Source organism: Silene latifolia, unplaced genomic scaffold (assembly GCF_048544455.1).
Source record: "Silene latifolia isolate original U9 population unplaced genomic scaffold, ASM4854445v1 scaffold_515, whole genome shotgun sequence".
Lineage (NCBI taxonomy): Eukaryota > Viridiplantae > Streptophyta > Magnoliopsida > Caryophyllales > Caryophyllaceae > Silene > Silene latifolia.
In genome coordinates, this window is record NW_027413427.1 from 101 (window position 1) to 18,227 (window position 18,127).

Below are 18,127 nucleotides of genomic sequence, written 5' to 3' on the forward strand. Positions count from 1 at the left end.
TTTTTACCATTAACGCCAAGCCTTGTTAGTAGTTAATTCCAATTTTATTGCCCAAGCAATCACATCTTTTCTTCTTTTGTTTTGGTGATCTCTATTGGTCAATCAAAAATATTGAGACCATGACAGCACAAAAAAGGAACTTCTTTTTTCACATAATGGGTGACCAATTTTCCAATCAACAGATTCTTCTTAGGAAGAATGTAATATAGTATGACACCATTTTCTCGTTGTTATTCTCACACATATTAGTGGGCATAGCACAAACTTTACATATGAAAGGTCAGTCAAACTCTACATTTTCAATGTATTGTCAGTGCATCCGAAGGTGGCAAGCAATTTTACACGAGTTAATAACATAAGCATGTTGTCACAAAAAAAAAATTAGCATAATTATATTTACACTCAGTTTGTTACTCTAATTATTAGCAACCCACTCTAATCCAGAAATTTAAACAGGATGGTATACGGCAAAAAAAAAAAAAGAATACCCATAATAAAATTTTGTGTTGGCATAAAAAGAATCCTAACCAATTTAATCACATTTTAAAACCAAAAACAATAACCAGCTCCACAAAAAAAATGTTTCATTCTGAGACAAATGAGAATCTGACCTCACCAATCACCATAGACGTAGACAGTTGAGACAATAAGATGACATTGACGTTTTTTAATTGTGAGCCATAAGAGCAAACTTAGAGAACCCGTTTTCTGAACCAAGTGTGCCTCCTCCTCTGCAACAATTCTACTAACAACACACTCTCCATAATCACTTAACTCTCATGGACACCCAAACTATCTGTTTAACATCATTCATACTTTTCCTGTCATTTCTAACACCATATCAAGCCACAAATGACACACAGTCGCAGTTTTTCGCGCTCATGAAAAATGCTCTTTCGGGCAAAGCCTTGCATGATTGGACTGCAAAGGGAGAGGGTTCATACTGCAATTACGCGGGAATTACGATGCAATCTCAAGGCCAAGTTACAAGGATAGACATCTCAGGGTGGGATTTACAAGGTTTATTCCACCAAATATATGTTCATACCTTACCCAGCTACAAACTCTTGACATAAGCAGCAACTCTTTCCATGGAAGTTTTCCAAATGGTATTACAAATTGTTCCCTCTTGGAAGAGCTCGGTATGGCATACCTCTCTTTCAGCGGGAGCCTACCGGATTTTTCAGGTATGAAATCTATCCGAAAGCTGGACCTCTCGTACAACCAGTTTGTAGGAGATTTCCCTATGTCTATTTTCAAGCTTACTACGCTTGAGGAGCTTAATGTCAATGAGAATGATCATCTCAACTTGTGGGAACTTCCGGATAATATCACTCAGATGGTACGAGTAAAGACGTTGGTCTTGTCAACAGTCAATATTCGAGGTCGGATCCCTGCATCTATGGGCAACATGACATCACTCATTGATCTTGAGTTGAGTGGCAACTACTTAAATGGCCAGATTCCCTCGGAACTTGGAAAGTTGAAAAATCTCAAGTATCTCATGCTTTATTACAATCAACACCTCAGTGGCAAAATACCTGAAGAATTAGGAAATCTCACAGAGCTTGAACAGCTAGACGTATCAGTAAACCAACTTACTGGTACAATACCTGATTCAATATAAAGGTCGTCTTCCAAAACTCTCTGTCTTGCAGCTTTACAACAACAGCGTCAATGGGGAAATCCCGGCTTCTCTTGGGAACTCAAAGACTTTGAGCTACTTTTCAGTTTATGAGAACTTTCTTTCAGGTGAAATTCCCAAAAAACTTGGCAATGCATCAACAATGATTGCAGTAGACTTATCTGAGAATAGCTTCTCCGGTAAAATTCCCCCATATATATGCAAAGGAGGTAAACTCGTCTACTTTACAGCTCTTTCCAACATGTTCTCTGGGGAGATACCTGAAAATTATGCCAGCTGTACATCGTTAGTACGGTTTCGTTTGAGCAAAAATAATTTGGTGGGCATGGTACCCAAAGGGATTTTTGGGCTCCCAAAGGTTAATATCATTGATCTCGCTTACAATCAACTTGAAGGAACAATACCCGGAGAAATAAGAAATGCTAAGAATATGACAGATTTCTTAGTCCAGCACAACAAGTTATCAGGGATTTTGCCACCTGAAATTTCTGAAGTAATCAATTTAGTCAGGCTTGATCTAAGCAACAATATTCTATCAGGCCCTATACCAGATGCACTTGGTGATCTTGTGAAGCTAAATCTATTGTTATTACAAAGCAACAATTTTACATCCTCTATCCCTGAAACACTCTCCCAACTGAAGTCGCTAAATGCACTTGACCTGTCCAATAATCAGTTGGACGGGACAGTCCCAAAAGCCTGTCTAAATTACTTCCACATGCAATTAATTTATCAAATAATCATCTTAATGGTCCCATACCTACTTCTTTTCTTGAAGCTGGCTTTGAAGACAGCTTTTGGGTAATCAGGGATGTGTGTGACATCATACACGTATCTCTCTGATAAAAGCTTTCCACTTTGTTCAGAAAGCCACAAATCGCAGAGCTTAATCTGGATATGCATCACAATTGCCTTAGCGATCATTCTGTTGGTTGCAATTACGTGTTCTGAAGTGTTGTTTTAGAAAAAAAAATAAGCTATAGAGCAATTTATATAATCATAGTTGAGATTATTTGATGCAAAAAGTTTCAGCATATTATCAGATAGTTTGGGAAGGTATTGTATACTTAATATAATTTGTACAAGGAAAGTTGACAGACTAATTTATCTACAAGGTATATGAAGAGCTGATCGAAATGAACGAACTTACTGGTAAGAATGCATATGCAAAAATAGCTCATTCAGAAGAGAAAGACAAAGACCTGATTTCGCGAAAATGAAGGGTTTTGACAGTGATTACACTGCTTATTGCAGCCATGCTGATCCGATTGCTGTTTTTTGCACCATTACGAATCTGAAGCCAGACTATTTGCTTGGAAAGAGCAATGCTTCACCAAATCGCACTAAACGTTTCTCATTTATGGAAACATAAGATATTGTGTAATAGGTTCATTTAATATCTTTCAGTGAGTCCATCAATGTAGCTTCATAGAAATCAGTAATGATTGCATCCACCAAACATCCTTTTATAGAAACAACCACCACCCCGCATGTTAGACATAGAGAAGTTATTTCAGAATGACCCATAATGAAAATCACTTCTTGATTAGCTTCATGAAAATAAGTAATTGCTGCATCCACCAAACATCTTTCAAAGAAATCAACAACAACAAAAAATAACATTATTACCTGGTCTATGTAGCCTTAACCCTGTGTTAGACATAGAGAGGCTATTTCAGAGTGACCCATAATGAAAACCGCTTCTCGAATTGCATCATTGAATGCTACTTTACTATACCAAAAGCATATGCAGTTTAGTGAATCATTTTGCTTTATCCACCATATTCGATAGCCAAAGAATAGGGAGTCTTTTTTCCAGAGAATATAGAATACTGTTGAAGAAATAAGACTGTATATTATAGTCAATATAGATGACAGGAATCAGCCCGGATGTCATCTTCTCACTCACCCATTTGAACTGCTCATCTGTACTGACTATTGTAATATATTTAAGCAAGGAGTTTCATCCATAACTCCGCATGTGAGTGTTTTCGGGCATTCACTGCCGGTCCCAAGCCCGGATAAAGGAGGAGGGTTGCGGTAGGTCCGTGGTAGCCACCATAAAAACTTAGTCACATTCTATGGACATGAATCGGAATTTGAACATCGATGGGCGCTCCTCAAAAGCGACGCGCTGCACTTCTTAGACCCGAGTGTAGTGAAAAATATGTGAGGGATGCTAGGTCGTCGCCCAGAAGCGACGTGCCATCTTTACACCTGGGGGTGGTGTCAAATAGGCAGGGGTGCGCTACATCTTCTAGGCCCGGGTGTAGTGAAAAATATGCAAGGGTTGTTAGGTAGTCGCTCGAAAGCGGCACGCCACCTCGAAGTATGGGTATGGTGTCAAATAGGTTTGGATCCAGGAAGCATGGTCAAGAGCGGGTAAAGAAATCAGGGCATGACTTTAGGAAGAGTAGTAGGTTACGTTTTGGTACTTGGAATGTTGGCTCTTTGATAGGGAGATTATCTGAGGTAGAGGAGGTTATGAAAAGGAGGATGGTGCATATAATGTGTCTACAAGAGACAAAGTGGGTCGGAGATAAAGCACGGGTGGTAGCGCCTTGGGGTTATAAGCTTTGGTACGGGTAAAACAAAGTCGAATGGAGTAGGTATTGTCATTGATAAAGATTACATCGATGATGTGGTAGAAGTATCGAGGAAGAGTGATGGGATTATGAGCATTAAGCTTGTAGTCTGGAGACGAGAAACTTTTATAAACGCACCTCAAGTAGATTGGATGCTTCTTTTCGACGAGCCTTCGGGAAGATCTAAGAGGTTGTCGAACGAGTCCCTATTGGAGAAAAGTTGATCATTGGTGGTGACCTCAATGGGCATGTAGGTACTTAGTGAGTTGGCCGAGAGCATTCATGGACATATTAGATTTTGCTTTGCATATGACTTGGGTATAATGAACACTTGGCTGAGAAAAGGCATTCTCATTTGGTGACTTATAGGAGTGGAGGAAATGCTAGTCAAATTGACTTTCATTTGGTAAGGAATGTGTGGAGGAAAGAGTACACCGGTATAAGGTATAGGTTATACATGGGAAAGTACCAGAATGAAACATAGACTAGTGGTGCTTGATTTTCGGGGTAAGAGAGACTTGAGGAAGAGAAAGGTAATCGGTGAGGCACGAATCAAGTGGTGGAAGCTACAAGGGGGAAACCAACAAGCGTTTTCGGATAAGGTCGGAAGTAGCGATATTTGGTCGGATTGCAAGGAGAAATATATAGATTTAACGTGGGATACACTGGAGCATGTTGTAAAGGATTTGGCAAGGAGGTGTTGGGAATCTAAAGGAGCATTGGGACGCGGCTCTAAGAGTAGTGCGTTATATCAAATGAAACCCGAGTAAGGGAATATCGTTTAAGAGGAATGCGGATTTGCAGCTTCGAGGATATTGTGACTCAGATTATGCGAGTTGCCCATTGAGTAGAAGATCATTGAGTGGGTATTTCGTTTCAATAGGACAGTCACCCATATCGTGGAAAGCTAAGAAGCAGGTGACGGTGGCGAAGTCGACGGCAGAGGCGGAATATAGAGTCATGGGAGCAGCCACTAGTGAAATGATATGGTCAAAAGCTTTCTTAGCATCGTTGGGGATATTCCACACGAAGCCAATGAGCTTGTATTGTGACAATCAAGCTACAATTCATATAGCGAGAAACCCGGTATTTCATGATAGAACAAAGCACATCGAAATAGACTGTCATTTTGTGCGACAACATTTGGTTTCAAATGAAATAAACGTGTTTCATGTTCGAAGCAAAGAGCAAATAGCGGACTTGTTTAACAAAGGCGCTAGGAGAGATCGTATGACATCTGAACCAGTTGGGGCTGGGTTTACAGTGTGTTGAGAGATGAAGATAATATCTAGGACCTTTTGATATTGTACTTGATATATCTTATGTATGATATATAAACTATTAGTATTTTAAATTGCATGTTAATGTGTTTGCCAATCTTTGTAGGAGCTAATGGTATATTTCATTAAGTTCGATAATTTTCCCTTGCTACAGTAATACCTTATCGGAATGGGGTTCAAGGGAGAGGGTTCATTTCAACCACCGGGGTAACTGCAATAATCAAGAAGAAGTTACAAAGATAGATATCTCTGGGTGGGGATTACGAGGCTCATTCCCACTGTATATATGTTCATACCTGACAGAGCTGCGTGCTCTTGACATAAGCAGAAACTCTCTCCAGGGAAGTTTTCCTAAGGGCATTACAAACTGCTTTCTTGGAAGAGCTTGGAATGGGGAACCTAAGTCTCGGAGGGAGTCTACCGGATTTCTCAAGCATGAAATCTATCCATAAGATGGATTTGTCATACAACGGATTCACGGGGAGCTTCCCTATGTCAATTTTTAATCTCACCAATCTCCAGGAGCTAAACTTTAATGAGATTGACCAACTCGACATGTGGGAACTTCCGGATAACATCACTCAGATGATAGATTAAAACATTGGTCCTATCAACTACTATGCTTCATGGGAAGCATCCCACCATCCATAGGCAACATGACGTCTCTTGTTTTCCTCGAATCCAAGTGGAACTACCAGAAGGGCAAATTCCTCGAGAGCTAGGGGAATGCTGAAAAGGCTGAAGTGGCTCATGCTATACTAGAATGAGTTGAGGGGCGAAATACCAGAAGAGTTGGGAAATCTGACAGAACTCACACAACTGGACATGTCAGTAAACCTACTAAGTGGGAAAATACCTTACTCAGTAGGAAATCTACCTAAACTACAATCCTTGCAGATTTACAATAATAGCCTCAGTGGAGAAATTCCGGCTGCTCATGGTAACTCAACAACACTAACCATCTTATCTCTTTATGAGAACTTCATGACAGGTGAAGTTCCTGTAAATCTTGGGAATTCATCAGATTTGATTGTGATAGAGTTATCAGAGAATCGATTTTCTGGTAAACTACCACCGGATATCTGCAAAAGAGGTAAGCTTTTGTACTTTCTAGCTCTTTCAAATAGATTTACCGGGGAAATACCAGTAAGCTATTCAAAGTGCACTACGCTAATAAGATTCCGTGTCAGCAACAATCAATTGGTTGGATCTGTACCTGAAGGCATTTTTGGTCTTCCTTGGGTGAACATCATTGATTTTGCTGATAATCAAATAACAGGATTAATATCCATGGAAATTAAAAATGCTAAGAATGTCAGAATTCTTTGCCCAGAACAACAAGTTAACAGGCGCCCTACCACCTGAGATCTCGGCAGTGGTCAAATTAGTGAAAATTGATGTCAGTAGTAACCATTTATCGGGCGCTATACCGAACGAACTTGGTAACCTTAAAAAGCTAAATCTCTTATTGCTACAAAACAACAATTTCACTTCCTCCATCCCTCTTTCACTCTCCCAACTGAAGTTTCTTAATGTTCTTGACTTGTCTGACAACCAGATAACAGGAAACATCCCTGATTCCTTATCTAAACGACTCCCAAACACTATTAACTTGTCTAATAATCATTTATATGGTGCAATCCCACTACCGTTGCTCAAATCTGGCTTGGAAGAAAGCTTTTTAGGTAATCCAGGGTTCTGTGTAAAAGCGCATATGTATATCCATCGGATAGATGCTTCCCATTATGTCCAGGACACCACAAGCTAAAGAAATTAATCTGGATATTCCTTACCATTGCATCAGTGGTTGTTTGATCATTTTAGCTGTCATGTTCCTGAAATGCTGCTCAAGGAGGAAGAAATAGGAAACAATGAAATTTGAGAACGCTTGGTATTCATCAGCCAAGTCATTTGATATGAATACTGTTCCTTATATAATCTCGTGTATTAAACTTGTACTCCGTAATATTGTATCTCTGACGTTATATGTATGTTATGTCTTTGATCTAAAATCTACGTAGTTGCCCAAAGAAACAGCACAATAATTAACATGTTTCCTTTGACATTTGAATGGTCATCGAATCTTCCTTGCTGTTTTTCAACCACAAAACTGGTTAGAAGTTAGAAACTAGAAACAAATAAAAAAAAGTCTAAATGGCTGAAGAGAAAACACCCAAACAGGCCGGCAAGTTTTCGTACTAAGAAGTAGCCTCTGATTGTGATTGCATGCTCACTACAAGAACAGCAACAACATCATTGCCTTAATCCTAAAATGATTTATGATTTGGGAGTTAAATTTGGCGCGTGAATCATCGTTTAGAACCGTCGTTGAAAAATCGCACACCTCAAAAGGCAATGAAGTAAAAGGAAGAATGAAAGGAAACTTAGATACAAGAGTCAAGTAAAACTTATAGGTAAATAATAAAAACTCGATTTTTCTTTTAGAACTTAGATACAAAATACAAAACAGTAACAATAATTTTTGAAAATAAAAATAGAATCTAATGTTTGAAAAATCTTAAAAGTAAACAACGCCTAATGATTTAAGGAGTTCGAAAAAATGTGAAAAATCGGTAAAATAAACAAATAGTAACCCTTGCTGATTCACTCCTTGGAGCTTCCACCACTTGATTTGTCGCTCGCCTTGTAGCCTTCTCTTTCTTAAGTATCTGAAAGTCAAGCACCATTATCCTATGTTGACTTGCGGTACTTTCACAGTATAGCTTTGCAATCCGTGTAACCTTTCATCCATCCGGGCGTTCCTTATTAAAAACAAGTCGATGAGACTCACATTACCTTCCCTCCTATATGTCTATATGTCATCAAGTGAGATTGTGTTTATACCCAAATCATATGTTATAGCAAAATATTGTACGTCACTTTATGCTTCATTCCTCTCCCCAAAACCAAAGCCACCATGAACGTTCTCAAACCCATCTCAACTAGTACCTACATGCCCGTTAGGTCACCACCAATAATAAATTTGTCACCCATAGAGCCTCATTCAACAATAGCATCCTCCAACTCTTCCCAGAAGTCACGTCAATGTAGGTCACCACCAATAATAAATTCGTCACCCATAGAGCCTCATTCAACTAGTACCTACACTACTTTTTACTACACCCGGGCCTATAAAGCGCGGCTGCGTCTTTACCGAGGAGACTCTAATGATGTTCAAATTCGATTCATGACCATAAAGTGTGACGAAAGTTTTTAAGTTGGTAGCCACTGGACCTACTTGTTACCGCATAACCCTTCTCCTTTATTCGAAGCTTGGATATAGAGGTTCGACTTACAAAACCGAGAGTCACTAGAGGCGAACGATTCCGGTTTTAGGAGATGGTGACTATGTAAGTTCGCTTTTAGGGAGCCTCACCATATACTAACATAAGATAGAACTTATAGAGCGTCTTTTCTGAGAAACTCTACCCAAATTCCAGATTGGTTGACCAAAATTTAAGTGGTCCCTCGATCATAAATGACCAATTATGTCCAATAAATTCACCTGACATGTTAAAGAACCACGGCGGGTAATTTAGATTCTGACAAGAACCAAAATTCCAATCAAGGCTGACTTTTTACCTTCAAATCTTCAATAGCCAACTTTATACAAAGGCCACTTAATTTCCAGATAAAGATCCGGGTGAGGCATACAAGATTTTGGGAATCGTATCTACCGAGATAGATCACGACGGACGTTATCACTTAGTCGAGTCTTATTCGATAAGATTCTTGAGAAGTTCGGCATTTACTCAACTCAAGAAGGGGAACCTTCCGATGAATGATGACGGGATGCGGTTGAGCAAGTCTCGTCACCCACGACGCTCCCACGACGCTGAAGGATTGAGCGCGCCGAGTCGTGTTCTTACATCCGCATAGGATCGGCATGTATGCCGTGATATGCACACGTCCCACGTGGCATACGTATTGAGTATGACAGTCGGTACCAAAAAGACTCAGGTGAAACACACCGAATATTGTTAAAAACATCCCCGCCCTAGGAGGACTAAGGATTGGGTATTGACTTATGGAGGCGATCTTAAGCTATGCAAGAATCGGATTCTGCAGATGCTAGCTTCCAAACGGATCGAGATGATTCAAAATCTCGGTTCGGGTTCGTCTTCACTCTTAATTGTCATGCGGTCAGTGGAAGAGTTCCAAACAGTGTTAAAGCAGCATTCTACTCACTCGAACCGAGTCTTATGCCGCTTCGGAGCGTGAAGGAAGCGATATGGACGTCGATTCTTCACAAGGACTTTCGGTAGTTCCTAGTTCGAATGACCGATCACCATCTATTGTGACAATAGAGGTGCCATCTTCAGGCTAAGAGCAAAGTGCAGCAACAAGTCAGACGTGTACATCTAAAGCTCACCCGATCCGTGATTACGTGGAGCGAAGAGATAGTGATTGACAAGATTGCGACGGATGATAACATCGCGGATCCTCTCACTAAACCGTTGAATTATGATAAGCGTGTAGGGCACGTTAATTCCATGGGAATTAAACGCGTTCTGAGTTGTAGTACTTGATTATGGATTTGATACATTATCTTTTTCATATACTATTTATAACTTCATCGTTTTATTATAATATTTTTCATGTGGATTGTCATCGACAACATTCAACGCCACAAAGTGAACTCGAATTACATTATATTTGTTTTGGTAAAGTAATGCTTGATGTGAGTGATAACTCCGGCTATTATATTGTGCGATCGATTGATGGTGGGTTCAACGAGCCATAAGTCAAACGGTTGACTGATCGATCACGGATGCGAGATTATAACGATACCTCGTAGGACAACTTTTTGTGACAACGTAATGGAGTCCTAAATGTTTAATAACATTCGGTGCCGGGTCGTGGATAGGACATCCATTGTGTTCCTAGAGTCGATTCTTTTGACTATCGACTGTCTCTTGAGATTAAAGCAATTTTTGGGTGACTTTGGTTTCTTTCTCACGATGAAATCGCAGAAGGCTAAGTAGATTTTTTTCGGGTCATTTCATACTGTGCTTACATCTGCGGGATTCGAGTTGAGGAAAATATCCAACCCTTATCGGGGTATAGTTATTTCACGGGGCCACTCGAGGAGTTGAATCGAAATGCATGGCCGTGCTCGAATGTTGATTCGTTTATCGGTTAAGTTACTCTCAGTCGGAAACCACTCTTGATGATGATCGCTTGTAAAATATGACCTTTGTGAATACAGATTTGCAAATTGTTTTACATTGAGTGGGAGAAATTTTAGGATATGAGAATCGGTTATCGCACATACACTTGTGAGGACAAGTGGGAATTTGTTGGAGCTTGTGTCCTCCACAAATTAGTAACGACATGCAATGAAAAAGCGCTCAATTAATAACGCAAGAAGATAAGAAAAGACCTCGGCCAAGCCAGAGGCAAAACAAGCAAACTTTCATTAATGACAATGGATTACAAACGAGAAGAATACGGACGACGGCGAGTCCACGCCAAGGATAAGCCAAAACACAACCTACCAAAGTTGTACAAAATCTGAGGAAAGAAAGCGCAAAAGGTTACGGACATATCATTTAAGCGCCAAAAGATGGCGGGGAGGAAAGGCTTAATAGTTGGCCCCGAACAGCCTAAAGCTATCCAGAGACGCCGGGTGAGCTGGTGACGACCGCCCGTCTCCCATGCCGGTCTTGCTTACCATCGCGGCGTTAGCGGCATCGTCCTTAATGGGCGACCCGAAGGCTATGTCTCGGTCGTCTCGGCTTTCTCGGCGACCTCGGTCTCGGCGGCCTGGCCGCCATCCTCTCGGCTTCCTCTTTGGCCGCCTTAGCCTCTCGGAAGGGCGCCTTCTCTCCGCGGCGACCTCTTCCTCCTTCTTCACCCTTACCTCCTCCTTAGCCTTTTCCTTCGCGACTTCCTCCTTAGCTTCGAGCTTGTCGTCAAACAACTCGTCAAATTTGTCCCATGGAAAGGAGCCATCAAGAGGGAAGAGCTCCTCAATCACTTCCATGGCGGCTTCTTGACGGGTCCGGTATTGGCGCACATGTTAGGGAGAAGAACGGTTTGGAGTCTCTGATGTCCTCCTCCTTTGGGCGATGATAGCATCCTTGTTAGGACCACCTTCCCCGGCACCGGAACAAGTCCCTGGTCGTTCTCTGCGTAAGGTAAAGGTCGGCGTGCTACGAACGAGGTCACGCATCTCCCGCGGCTTAGCGACTTCGGCCGCGACCTCGGCCTTGGCTCTCTCGTGAGGACTTCTTTTCGGCGTCCTCCACGAGTTTTCTCTGCGCACGGACTACCTCTTCGGCCTCGGCCTTGGCCCTCTTAGCCTCCTTGTTCGCCGCGTCGAGTTCCAGCCTTAGTCGCTCGGCGTGGGCGACCTCGACCATGGTCCTCTCTTGCTCCATAATGTGGGGGAGCTTGGCGAGTCCATTTCTTGACCTCTTGCCTATTCTCATCCCCTCCGCCACAAGCTCGGTGGGGAAACCCCGAGGTGGGGGATCGACGGTGACATTTCTATCACCCGCCTTCTCACGCTCGTTTTCTCCACCGCCGCACGGCAAGAACGGGTACGCCAACGGTTGATCTACAAAAAGAATTAAAACACCGGGTGTAGGTATACATGGGCGTATCGAGGGCCGTCATCGGGAACGCCCTAACAGAGCTAAGTCCGAGCCACGGGATATATCTCGTACCATGCTTACGCCTCTTGCTCGGAGGACGATCTCCTCGCCGTGCTTGCAGCGACGAAGTATCGCAGCAGGGAGGGCTCTTTCCTTTACGAGACGAGGGGAGACCCCTCCGCATCGGAGTCCCCCATCCCGGTAATGTCAACGATCTCCACCGTCTCCTTCGGACCGAAGGGATGGGAAGGTGGAACGGACGCCGGACGCCGCCGTAGAAGACTTCGTTTCCGCGTTCGGCGCGGCATGTTACTAGCGACCCTCGCACGGGCCGCCTCCACATTCAAGCCTTTCAGTGACGATCCGTGAGATTATTCGGCGCCATTCTGCGGTCACGGCCGAAGCCTTAGGATGCAAATTAGCAACGGTCTTGTCCTTGTGCGGCCAATCCTCTTAAGAATATCCTCGGACAGTCGCGCAAAATGATGCAAAAGAAGCAAAGCAAGAGTTAAGCGAGGAATGAACCAAAATTCAAAACGGACGAGAAACATTGAGAGCGGTGATGGGCCTCACACCGACCCCTCTACCCCGTGCTAGGGCCGTTATGCGAGGCCGACACGAAGCGGCTCGTCCCGAAGAATGATCGCGTTGGGGAATCCATCTTTCGGCACCCACTCTTGTCGCCTCAAAAAGCCTCATCGCCGCCTTCTCATCCTCGTAAGAAGAGGGACCTTTCGGCGTCCATCTTAAGCTTTTTCCGGGTGACCCATCCGTCGTGCTCCGCCTTAGTCTCGCACCGCAAATTAACTTGGTCTTTGGAAGGACGGGGCGCGGATAGTCATCCGGCACCTCAATATACACCCACCGATCTTTCCATCTTTCGTAAGAAGACGACTTATCAACGGAGACGTAACCGGCTCCATTTGCCTGTTGTACATCATCCGACGCGACGAGGAAAATGACGGAAGGTGGTGAAGCGAACGGAATAAGTTAACCGTTGGGACTTCCCTTAAAGAGACGAGCTGCACAAAGCCGACTATGGTCCGATAAGATGGGTGCGGTGGGCCCAGCGACGTTCATGGCCCTAATGATGGCCATAACGTAATCATTCGACGAACCGGAGTCCGTACTCCGGGTGCTGGGATATATACGCGGTGCAACCCGGTGGAGGGCAACGAGATAGCTGACCCCCTCGGGGATAACAATTTTGTATCCCCGCCAAAGTAGAAATGGCCCTCGAAAAATGTCTCGCCGGAACAACGGGCGAACTTATGGGTCCAAGTACGGTCGGGGGCCGACCTTACGTGGGTCGCCGTGATCCATGACGTCTCGCCTCCCCTCATTAGGATGAGCCCTTTCGGCATCATCACCGAAATCGTCTCCGTCATCATCAACATCATCATCATCCTCCCATTCCTCCAAAATTTGAGGATCAACTTCGGGAGAAGGAGACCTAGGGCCCCCAGACCTTAGCGGGATGGCGTCTCCAGCATCTCCCCTCATCAAGACGCGACGGAGAACCCCCGTCGGTTTGCTAGTTCCAAGATCGCCAGAAGACATGTTTACACAAAACTCACAAGTTAAAAAGAAAAAATTTGTTGGTTTACCTTGAAGAAAAGTACTAAAGGAGTAGTTACACGAAAAATAGAAGAGAAAAGCCCTTGAAAGTCTGAAGAAAATTTTTGAGAAAATGAAATTGGTGCCCAATTTCGGGGATTAACTGCCCTATTTATAGTGGAGAAAACCTAAAAAAGGACAATCGGCGCAGCCCAGGAAACGCCGACCAATCAAAGCGGACACGTGTCGGACATGCGACCACGGAATGTCAATCGTCCTTGACAGGTTGAACAATCAATCAATGCAACGGTGACCAGCGTCTTCAACACGCCTTTTATATCTCTCTCGCTGTTCATCTTCTCAACAAATTCCTAAGTATCCGTTTCTCCGCATGAGGCCACATGATCAACCAAGCCGTAGAAAACGCCGGTGGGCAATCGAAACAACCGCACTCTCCACCCGGGTCTCAAACAACGTTATTGCCTCTTTCCACATCGGATGTCCATTACACATCCATGTGGAGGGGGGATATGATACGGCCTAAGCAGAGCCATGCCGAGGAAGAAGAGGCAAAGGTATAGGAACTGCGCATAATATACGCTCAACATACATCGGGAGCCCATACCACGGCATAGACTACGGCTGGGGCAAATTGATGGGGCATATTCGCACCGTGACCGACTAGTCAACATATTGAGCAAGGTCAAAGATATCCACAAGACAAGTCAACGGTTTAGACAAACTGGCCGACGAGGCTGTCGGCTGTCGGATGGGTCCGGCCGGCAACCGACCGGCCGGGCACACATCCGCGAACTCATATCCAAGACCCCTCGGCGGTGAGTCAACAGGACCCGCCGGCCTGCCATGGGTCCCTCGGCCGAGGGGGTAGGGTCGTCTTTCCACCTCGCTAGCCACTTGGCCACTGGCCACTACGCGACAAAAGGTGAAAGTCTATAAATACTCCTCTACTCTCATTGAGTAAAGGATCCACAATTTAACCTAAGAATCACTATTCATCCGGTAATATCTTCCTTATCTCTCTACAATACGTACTTTGCCAAGTAACAACAACTTACCTCTCTAAGTTAATCGACTTGAGCGTCGGAGTGAGTTCGCTCGGTCCAAAGCCGAGCCCTCAGTTTGTTCATCGTTTCAGGAGACCGCAAGGAGGATTCAACCAAAGACGTCATTAACGCAAGCACGGGTGGTAACATATAACTGCTCTGGAATTACACCGGAACAATAACATTTGTAAATCTCTTACGGGTTCACAAGGGTATATCAGACTATTTAATCGGGCTGATTAACGTTTACCTAATAACGGTCAGTTTGTTGTAAAGTTCGATGCTATTATCATATAGATGCATGTTGATCAACTGTCCCTAAAGGTCACACCTATAGACGTGCTCAGAAATGTGGTTATAAATATAACTACATTTGATGCCTAATACTTATCTGTAAACAATAATAACGTGTTTCCATTTACATAAATTATTTACACCCAAGTATTAAATAATATTAGTCGACGACCAATCGCCAAATTGCAAATTGAATATAATAAGTTATACTTAATTAAATGTATGTAATGTTAGCTTGGACTTAATTAATCATAACTGTAATTAAATGTAAATCTAAGAGTATTTAATATCAACAAGATGAATTGTCACACGGTAATAGTGAGGTACATGCTGAGGCCAGCGGCTCGATCCTCACTAAGATGACAATTAAACACATTTTATACATTTTTGAATAAACTAAAAATAAGGAGATTATACTCCTTATTTCTTAGCTTGAATATCTCCTTATTCAACTCCCATTTTCATTTCCATAAGAGAGAAAGGGAGATCATTTTCTAACCCTAATTCTCTTTAACCTAATCTCTCCTCTCATCGAAAAACACAAAATGAACCTAAATTTTATAGAAAATTGGATCGATTCAAAGATAACAAAAGGCATATCTCATCGTCTCGCAACCGATAGGCGAATATCTACTTTGATATTGTTCTTAGGCCGTATTTGCTAGGACCGAAGGTTATTTTTGAATCCTTTACTTTTGTTTATGTATTTTATTTTATGACTAGTGATCGTCATCATTAAATTCGTTATAATCCTTTTATTATAAGGGAAGTATACAGATATTTCCTCCTTATTTATTCTACACACCAAAACTACCTTTATTTACATGCTTGTTTATGCTTTGGATTTACATTATCGTCACCGGACCACACCCTACCAACTTCGCTCCTTCATTGACAAATTATCACAACGTTTCTCCTCAAAGACCTTTGGTCCGTCTTATTTTTAGGTATCAAGTCACTCATAACTCACTGTCTTCATCTCAATCAATCAAAATATATTTTTGACCTTCTCACCAAGTTTAAAATGATAGATGCTAAGCCTAATACCGCTCCAATGGCTTCATCACCCACCTTAACTCGTGAAGACCATCTACCCATCCAAGACCACTCTGATTATCGTGCCATTGTTGGTAGCTCATAATACCTCTCACTGACCCGACATTGCCTTTGCTATTAACCGTCTCGCTAATTCACCTCCATCATCCCACGCCACTCACCGGACCGCCCGAAACGTCTCCGTTATTTACAAGGGACTCCAAACCCTGGGCCCATTATACACCGTCCCTCCTCGCCTTCACGCCTCTTTGTGATGCAGATCATGCCCGTGACAAAGACACCTATGTTTCCACCACCGGCTATATCATCTATCTCTTGACGGAATCCTATCTCATGGTCATCCAAGAAGCAACGAGGCCCGCACCTCCACTACCGAAGCCGAATTTCGCGCCGTTGCATCCGTCACAACCGAGACACTTTGGCTCCGTAACCTTTCTCAACGAGCCATATATCCGTCACCAACCCCTCCAAAGAATCTTCTCAGGACAACATCTCTCGCTACCCTCTATGCCAAAAACCCTATTTCTTTCACTCCCGCATGAAGGACATGGCTCTCTCCTTCACTTCGTTAAATGCAAGAACTGCCCATGGTCAAGTTCGATTCAACACGTCGCAAGCAAAGATCAATCGCGTATTCTCACCAAACCGCTTCACAAAACTCACTACATTTTGAACTGCCCAAGATTGGCCTTACCCTGACGTCCATCTTTGCGGAGCGTATTAACCATATTTCCCGTAATTAGAAATATTCAAGTAAATCTTTCAGATATCAGTAAATATAGATCCCATACCTTTTGTAATTATAGTTCTTACCTTATTTGCACATTTGTAAACTATATAAACCTTTACAATCAGCTTTGTGAATATAATTACAATTCCCATAAAACTTCAAGTTCTATACGCGTCACGCCCGATTAAAGTTTCCCCCAACCGTGACACTCGACTAGTATGTCACTAAGTCAGTAATCATGAGATGGATTCAAGAATGGAACAACTCCCTTTATGAATTCATGTACAAAAAAAAAAAAAAAACAATTACCCTTCGGATGGATTAATTAAGAAACCAAATATTGGCCACCCTGAGTGTATTTTATGATAGATTTCATCAATCTATATGACCCTCAATAAGACATTGGATTTTAGCCTTAATCACTTGGAACCTCGTGATATGTGCATCATAGCCAAATCTCTCACCAGTATGCAATTTCATCAATTCCATGACCTCGATCTTCGATAAGATCGTTGGTTTATCGACCATACTTCACATTTCTTTGTAGGTAACAATGACACTTTTTTAGCAGCTAAGAAGACCAAAAGGAAGGAGGCTCACTTAATCTAGTTGACTACCTTTATTATCCACCCTTCAAGAAAAATCGTTTTCTGCTTTATTTTAGTCCGTCTGTAATTTTAGCTCTGTTAATCGATATCTACTAGTTTGGGGCCTCTAGTGCCCCGCTTGCAATATATTCTTTGTTAGTATACAATTAACCTTATAGTTTTATTTATGAAAGTTCATTGTGAAAAAAAAAAAAAAAAAGAGTTTGCATAGTCTCTTAACTTGACAAGAATGGCCGTGGTTATGCCATTATTAAGATAGAGGGCTGCCCCATGCAAAATTATGCAGATATGGTCTTATTAACTTTCACTTTGTTGATTGTTTCTTCCTATTATCATTTGTATCAAAGTGATTCTTTTAGAACTTTTTTCAATAGCGTTAACTAAGACCACACATTTATAAATACTATATAAGAAATGAATTCTAATGAGCATTATTGTTTACGATAACAATAATGGGGACAAAAGTAGTCAAAACTAAACGAATCCTCTTTTATTTATCATGGTGCTACTAAAGTTCCAATTAGATTCAGGCAAGGAGGATAGAATACAATAAAGAATAAGAACTGGAATTTGGTTCTTTATGTTTCTATTGGACAAGTTTAAAAGAGATATTAGTGGGCAAATACAGCATTAACTCGAATTATTTGTGCTCCTTCAGCAGCATAGCACATTAACAACAGCAACACAAAGCTAATCACTCCTTCATTTT

General features: G+C 42.3%; 2 pseudogenes; both read left to right on the forward strand.

Annotated features, from left to right (window-relative positions):
• The first annotated feature begins 717 nt into the window (after positions 1 to 717).
• Positions 718 to 2,609, forward strand: LOC141639664 (uncharacterized; annotated as a pseudogene).
• A 252-nt stretch (positions 2,610 to 2,861) lies between these two features.
• On the forward strand, positions 2,862 to 7,524 carry LOC141639665 (uncharacterized; annotated as a pseudogene).
• Positions 7,525 to 18,127: the final 10,603 nt, after the last annotated feature.